Raw genomic sequence first — 7,359 nt, forward strand, 5'->3', positions numbered from 1 at the left:
CACACACACACACACACACACACACACACACACACACACACACACACACTGCAGGAGGTGAGTCATACCTGTGTCCGTACCTCAGAGTGATGACTGACCGTAGCGTCACTGTTCGTTCCTGCCTGAGTGTCAGAACATCTAAACAGGTTCACGAGGGAATCCAACAAAAAACACAAAGCTCAAGATAACTCTAGGAACTGTGGAGATGAAGTAGTCTCTAAAGTATTCACCAAAACATACGTTTACTCAGAAAATACATTTAACAACTTTCAGTGCAGAAATCCGGTCCTGATGGAGGATGTTCTAACACACCTGGACAGATGTGAAGAATCGTGTTGAGACTAGTTCATCTCCGTACAGTCCACCTTCAGGTTCTGTGGATCAGCTGTGATGGCCGAGAGGTTAAGGCGTTGGACATGAAATCCAATGGGGTCTCCCCGCGCAGGTTCAAATCCTGCTCACAGCGATGCAATCAGAACCTGTCACCTTTAGATGTTTTATGTTAAAGTAGATTTTCTCTGCCCACTTCTTCTGATGCTGCTCCATAATCCAGGTAGATACATCTAAGAAGGTTGAGTCAGATCCTCTGGATGATTCTTCCTGTTGAAATGTTTCGTATTTTATCCAGAAGACTTATTCAGTCTGAGGAGCTGCAACAAACTCAGACTTATAAATAGTCCCTTCTCACGTTGGATCAACCAGTTTGCTGATGACATCCAGAACTAGCTGTTCACATGTAAAAGAAGGGCCATCAGCTGATCATAAATGAGTCCCTAAAGGTTTCACAAACTTGATTTAAATCCAAAACCGCTCAAGAAGTCAAACAAATCCAGTTCAGTGAGGATTTATCACCGTTTGTTGCTCATCGGTACCTGAAGACGACCGAGGTCTGTCCAACATAAAACCACGACACATCTCAGGTGAGTTTATCTGAAAGCGACAGGCTTGCATCATGTTCTTACATCGCTGTGAGCAGGGTTCGAACCTGCGCGGGGAGACCCCATTGGATTTCGAGTCCAACGCCTTAACCTCTCGGCCATCACAGCTGATGACATCATGAATATAGAGATGAGTTAGACTCTAAAACATCCAAGTAAGTGAAACAAGGAGTCATTCATGAAAAGAAGAGCGTCCATGACATGAAGCCACTACACCTTAATGTAGAATGATTGTACAGAAAGTAACACATGAGGTCAGAGTGAGCAGGGTTTGAACCTGTGCAGGAAGCCTCCATGACTCCAACACTTTAACCACCCAACCATCACAGGTGCTTTTTGGAAATCTTATGGTGAGGCATTATGGAGATGAATTAGTCTCAAAAGTACAAGATATAGAGTATAGACATAGAGACATAGAGATAGGTAGAGGAACTACATCATCCAGACAAAGCTCCGAGTAGATCCACCGCTCCTCTGCATCAAAAAGGAGTCAGTAGAGGTGGTTCGGGCATCAGGCGTTCTCCTGGACAGCTCTCTTTGGAGGTTTTCCAGGCACGTCCCACTGGTAGGAGGCCACGGAGAAGACCCAGGAAAAGCTGGAAGGTTTGGGTATCTTCTCTGTCCTGGGTACACCTCGGGGCCTCTGGGGTAAGGGAGGTCTGGTTCTCTATCCTGCACCTACTGCCTCCATGACCCGACTACAGACAAGCTGTAGAAGAAGGTGTCCGTCCTCATGTCTTCTTTTGGCTGCTCCTTCTTCAGGGGTCTCCACAGCAAGTCATCGTCCTCCATCTCACTCTGTCCTCTGTCCTCACTCCAACTGCCTCCATGTTGTCTCTGTCCATGACCAGGATGAAGCAACATCGCTCCTCCTACATCTGAGGAACAACCAGTCAGAGCCTCCCTTCCACCACCCTGGAGTAAACATGGATTAAGATTTACAAACTGTACTCTCTGTCTTGTAAATACTTTTGAGACTAATTCATCTCCATAATGTCTCACCATAAGATTTTAAACAATCACCTGTGATGGACCCTGCTCACTGTGACCTCATGTGCTTACTTACTGCACAAGCATTTTTTATACAGGTCTTGTTGAAGCTCGTATAGTTATTAAGGATTGCGTTTGCATTTCACTTACTTGAACGTTTTGCAGCTTAACTCATCTCCATATTCATGATGTCGTCAGCTGTGATGGCCGAGAGGTTAAGGCGTTGGACTCGAAATCCAATGGGGTCTCCCCGCGCAGGTTCGAATCCTGCTCACAGCGATGTCTGTCCTTAATTAAGTTTAGATGAAGTCACCAGAGATTTGTTCTGGTTCTATGTTAAATGAAGAGGAAGATTTCTGCCCACTTCAGGTACTGAGGATTAACTAATGGAGATAAATCCTAATTCATCTGGTTTTGTTTGACTTCTTTACTTCAGACTTTTTTTTGCCTTTAAATCAAGTGTGTTTCACTCTGAAGTGACAGAGATGTTCCTCTTTATTTAACAAAACCACAACAAATATCTGGTGACTTTATCTAAACTTAAATAAGGACAGACTCCGCTGTGAGCAGGGTTCGAACCTGCGCGGGGAGACCCCATTGGATTTCGAGTCCAACGCCTTAACCTCTCGGCCATCACAGCTGATGACATCATGAATATGGAGATGAGTTAGACTCTAAAATATTCAAGTAAATAAAAAAAATAATTGTTAATAGAAAGAAGAGCTTCCATGACATGGAGCCACAACACCTTTATGAAGAATGATTGTACAGTAAGTAAGAACATCAGGTCATAGTGAGCAGGGTTTGAATCTGTGCAGGAAGCCTCCATGAGCTCTTGTCTCCAACACTTTGACCACCCAACCATCACAGGTGGTTATTGAAAATCTCATGGTGAGACATTATGGAGATGAATTAGTTTCAAAAGTACAAGACAGAGAGTACGGTTTGTAAATACTAATCCATGTTTAGTTCAGGGTGGTGGAAGGGAGGCTCTGACTGATTGTTCCTCAGATGCAGGAGGAGCGATGTGTCTTCCATCCTGGTCATGGACAACAATGGACCAGATCTTCACCCTTGCAGAGATGCTAAGGGGGTCTTGAAGGTTTGCCTCTCCAGTTTACGTGTGTTTTGTGGATCTGGAGAAAGATTATGACCGTGTTCCTTGAGGCATTCTGTGGGGGTGCTGTGGGAGTACCTGGGTTTCTTTTAAGGACTACCTGGTCCCTGTAGAACCAAAGCAGGAGCTGTGTTTGCATTCTTGGCACAAAGTCGAGCTCGTTCTCAGTGAGAGTTAGACTCTGCCTGGGCTGTCCCTTGTCTCTGACCCTGTTTGTGTTCTTCATTGACAGGATCTCGAGGAGCAGTAGTGGAGGATGTCTGGTTTGGGAACCTCAGGACCACAAGGGGTGTGTATGACAAATAAAGAATCTTGAATCCTTGATTTAAAGCCAAAACACCTCTGAAGTAAAGAAGTCAAACAAAACCAGATCAGGTAGGATTTATCTCCATTAGTTAATCCTCAGTACCTGAAGTGACAGAGATCTTCCTCTTTATTCAACATGAAACCACAACAAATCTCTGGTGACTTCATCTAAACTTACATAAGTACAGACTTCGCTGTGAGCAGGGTTCGAACCTGCGTGGGGAGACCCCACTGGATTTCGAGTCCAACGCCTTAACCTCTCGGCCATCACAGCTGATGACATCTTGAATATGGAGATGAGTTAGACTCTGCCTGGGCTGCCCCTTGTCTGACCCTGTGTGTTGTTCATTGACAGGATCTTGAGGAGCAGTGGTGGAGGATGTCTGGTTTGGAAACCTCAGGATCTCATCTCTGCTGTATGGGGATGATATGTTTCTGCAAACATCTTCTGGTCAAGACCTTCGGCGTGTACTGCGGCAGTTGACAGCTGAGTGTGAAGCAGCTGGAATGAAAGTCAGTTCCTTTTGAGGTCATGGCTCTTGGCTGGAAATGGGTGGAATACACTTTCCAGGTTGAGGGGAGACTTTGCCTCAGGTGAAGGAGTTCAAGTATCTGGACGTCTTGTTCATGAGTGATGGTAGGATGCAGCATGAGAAGGATCAACATGGGGCCTTGTCATCTGTAATGAGGGTGTTTCTTGTTCAGTTGTGGTGAATAAAGAGCTGAGTTGAAAAGCGAAGCTCTTGATTTACTGGCCTGTCTATGTTCCAAACATCACCTATGGTCATGAGGTCTGGATGAAGACTGAAAAAACAAGATCCCAGAAACAAGAATCTGAAATGGTCTTCCCTCGTAGGGCGGCCAGGATCAGACTTAGAGATTGGTTGAGGAGCTCCATCGTCCAGACAAAGCTCTGAGTAGAGCCGCTGCTCCTCTGCATCGAAAGAAATCAGTAGAGGTGGTTCGGGCATCTGATGAGGATTTCTCCTGGACGGCTCTCCTCGGAGGTTTTCCAGGCACGTCCCACTTGTAGGAGGCCACGGGGATGATCCAGGAAAAGCTGGGAAGTTTGTGTATCTTCTCTGTCCTGGGTACACCTGGGGACCTCTGGGTTAAGGGAGGTCTGGTTTTCTATCCTGGACCTACTGCCTCCGTGACCCGACTACAGATAAGCTGTAGAAGAAGGTGATGTGTCCTCATGTTTTTGGCTGTTCCTTCTTCAGGGGTCTCCACAGCAAGTCATCGTCCTCCATCTCACTCTGTCCTCTGTCCTCACTCCAACTACCTCCATGTTGTCTCTGTCCATGACCAGGATGGAAGCCACACTGCTCCTCCTGCATCTGAGGAACAACCAGTCAGAGCCTCCCTTCCACCACCCTGGAGCAAACATGGATTAGTATTTACAAACTGTACTCTATGTCTTGTAAATACTTTTGAGACTAATTCATCTCCATAATGTCTCACCATAAGATTTTAAACAATCGTTTGAGTGGTTAAAGTGTTGGACTCAAGAGCTCATGGAGGCTTCCTGCACAGGTTCGAACCCTTCTGTGACCTCATGTGCTTACTTAATGTACAAGCATTTCTATAAAGCAGTTGTTGAAGCTCTTCAAGTAAATAAGGATTGCTTTTGCCGTTCACTTATTTGAATACTTTGCAGCTTAACTCATCTCCATATTCATGATGATCCACAGCTGTGATGGCCGAGAGGTTAAGGCGTTGGACTCGAAATCCAATGGGGTCTCCCCGCGCAGGTTCAAATCCTGCTCACAGCGATGTATGTCCTTATTTAAGTTTAGATGAAATCCCAAGAGATGACCTGTGGTTTTATGTTGAATAAAGAGGAAGATCTTTGTCCACTTCAGGTACCGAGGATTAACTAATGGAGATAAATCCTCATTGATCTGGTTTTGTTTGACTTCTTCACTTCAGAGTTGTTTTGGCTTTAAATCAAGTGTGTTACACGAGTAGACATGTGAAACCTGTGCCTCTGGACTGAGATGGTTCGGGCATGTCCAGAGGAGGGACAGAGGGTATACTGGTAGAAGGATGTTATAAGAGCATCTGCCAGGAGAAAGTAGATCTATGAATGCAGTTAGAGACAACATGGAGGTAGTTGGAGTGAGGACAAAGGACAGAGTGAGATGGAGGACGACTCGCTGTGGAGACCCCTGGAGAAGGAACAGCCAAAAGAAGACATGAGGAAACATCACCTTCTTCTACAGCTTATCTGTAGTCAGGTCACGGAGGCAGTAGGTCCAGGATAGAAACCCAGACCTCCCTCTCCCCGGAGACCCCGAGGTGTTCCCAGGCCAGAGAAGATACACCAACCCTCCAGCGTTTTCTGGGTCTTCCCCGTGGCCTCCTACCAGTGGGATGTGGAAAACCTCCAAAAAGAGCCGTCCAGGAGAAAGCCTCATCAGATGCCCCAACAACCTCAACTGACTCCTTTCGATGCAGAGGAGCAGTGGATCTACTCCGAGCTTTGTCCGGATGATGGAGCTCCTCAAATGATCTCTAAGGCTGATCCCAGCCGCCCTACGAGGGAAGATCATTTCAGACGTTCTCCTACAAATCCTGGGATTATGAGGAACATATTTTAGTCTTAAACAAGCTGAGCGGGTGCAGCAGGAACAGTCCTGCGGATGGAAACTTGTTCTTGAGGGACTCGTGCTTTTCTCTCCATCTCTGCTGAGGGTTAGTGTAGAAATATATTTCTATCAGTATTATATTTTAGAAGGTCTGTGAGTTAAACTGTAAAACTCTGACATCGAACTAGAAACTCAGACCTGAAGGTTTTACTCAGAAGTTCACATCTCTGAGTTTGAAATTGGAAAAATAATCTGGAACGTCCCTGCAGGAGGTTCTTGAACAAACGTGACCTAAAAACCTGCCGGGAGCAGGAAAACGTGTCGTAGCTGCAAGAAGTTTGTTTCCCCGTACGGTAGTTTCATCTATTTCTGTGTAAATTGTGCTTTTTGAACCATTTTCATGTTAAAATGTTCACATTGATCAGGACATGAGTGCTGACGCTTTTTGTTTTTGTAACTTTCACACTTTAAAAAGATCAACTTTATTTACAATTCTTTAGCTTTAATTGTGCGTATGATTTAACTGAACGTATTTAGAGTCTTGTCATTTGACAGACAGCTGAAAAGCTGAGACAGTGTTGTGTTTGTGATGGAATAAAGTACTTCCTGCGTGTTTTTCACAGTAACTCCTGCAGAATATTCATATTTTCTCTAGATTGACTCGTTCAGTGAGGGTGGGGGGCTGTTGCAGGGATCTCCTGATGGGTCACAAAAAGATCCTCAAAAGTGATGCTGCGGTCAGGTCTGGTGAAAATGAGGTGACCAACAATCAGATCTAATTAACTACCAAGATAATAAATGGTATTAACTGGTTTAATCTCACTTTATTCTTTGGACTCGCATGTTTTTTTAATGTGTATTCTGAGGATGAACTGAGTGTTGGACGCCCGTCCATTGTGTCCATTGTCTGCCTGTAACCAGAAGACACCTTCATGAACTCATCTCTTCTTCTTCATCATCTCCATGATCATGATGTCATCAGCTGTGATGGTCGAGAGGTTAAGGCGTTGGATTCGAAATCCAATGGGGTCTCCCCGCGCAGGTTCAAACCCTGCTCACAGCGATGGAGACAGAAGTTGTTTAAATGTGTGTCTTCTGTTAGATTTATGGATTCATGACTCAAGAGTCTCCACTGTCCAAGACCTGAAGACTGATCATGGTAAATTCTGTTGTCCTGTCATTGTTCAATTTGAAAGAAGTTTTTGTATTTTGACCAAGTGTGTTTCATGAGGGGACATGGGTTACCTAGACATGTGGACTGAGATGGTTTTCACATGTCCAGAGAAGAAACAGTGGTTTGGACATGTCCAGAGAAGGTACACTGGTTTGAACATGTCCAGCGGTGGGACAGAGGTTTGGACATGTCCAGAGATGGGACAGTGGTTTGGACATGTCCAGAGGTAGGATAGGGGTTTGG

At 45.2% G+C, this 7,359-nt stretch overlaps 7 non-coding genes across 7 annotated transcripts; 4 read left to right on the forward strand and 3 right to left on the reverse strand.

Moving 5' to 3' along the window:
• Positions 1–384: 384 nt before the first annotated feature.
• trnas-uga lies at positions 385–466 on the forward strand. The gene has a single exon. It is a non-coding gene; the product is annotated as a tRNA-Ser (tRNA).
• Positions 467–964: 498 nt separating this feature from the next.
• Positions 965–1,046, reverse strand: trnas-cga. Its single transcript has one exon. It is a non-coding gene; the product is annotated as a tRNA-Ser (tRNA).
• Positions 1,047–2,125: 1,079 nt separating this feature from the next.
• Positions 2,126–2,207, forward strand: trnas-cga. Its single transcript has one exon. It is a non-coding gene; the product is annotated as a tRNA-Ser (tRNA).
• Positions 2,208–2,486: 279 nt separating this feature from the next.
• trnas-cga lies at positions 2,487–2,568 on the reverse strand. The gene has a single exon. It is a non-coding gene; the product is annotated as a tRNA-Ser (tRNA).
• A 975-nt stretch (positions 2,569–3,543) lies between these two features.
• Positions 3,544–3,625, reverse strand: trnas-cga. Its single transcript has one exon. It is a non-coding gene; the product is annotated as a tRNA-Ser (tRNA).
• Positions 3,626–5,044: 1,419 nt separating this feature from the next.
• Positions 5,045–5,126, forward strand: trnas-cga. Its single transcript has one exon. It is a non-coding gene; the product is annotated as a tRNA-Ser (tRNA).
• Positions 5,127–6,923: 1,797 nt separating this feature from the next.
• trnas-cga lies at positions 6,924–7,005 on the forward strand. The gene has a single exon. It is a non-coding gene; the product is annotated as a tRNA-Ser (tRNA).
• Positions 7,006–7,359: the final 354 nt, after the last annotated feature.

Source organism: Nematolebias whitei, chromosome 9 (assembly GCF_014905685.2).
Source record: "Nematolebias whitei isolate Nwh7 chromosome 9, NemWhi1, whole genome shotgun sequence".
Lineage (NCBI taxonomy): Eukaryota > Metazoa > Chordata > Actinopteri > Cyprinodontiformes > Rivulidae > Nematolebias > Nematolebias whitei.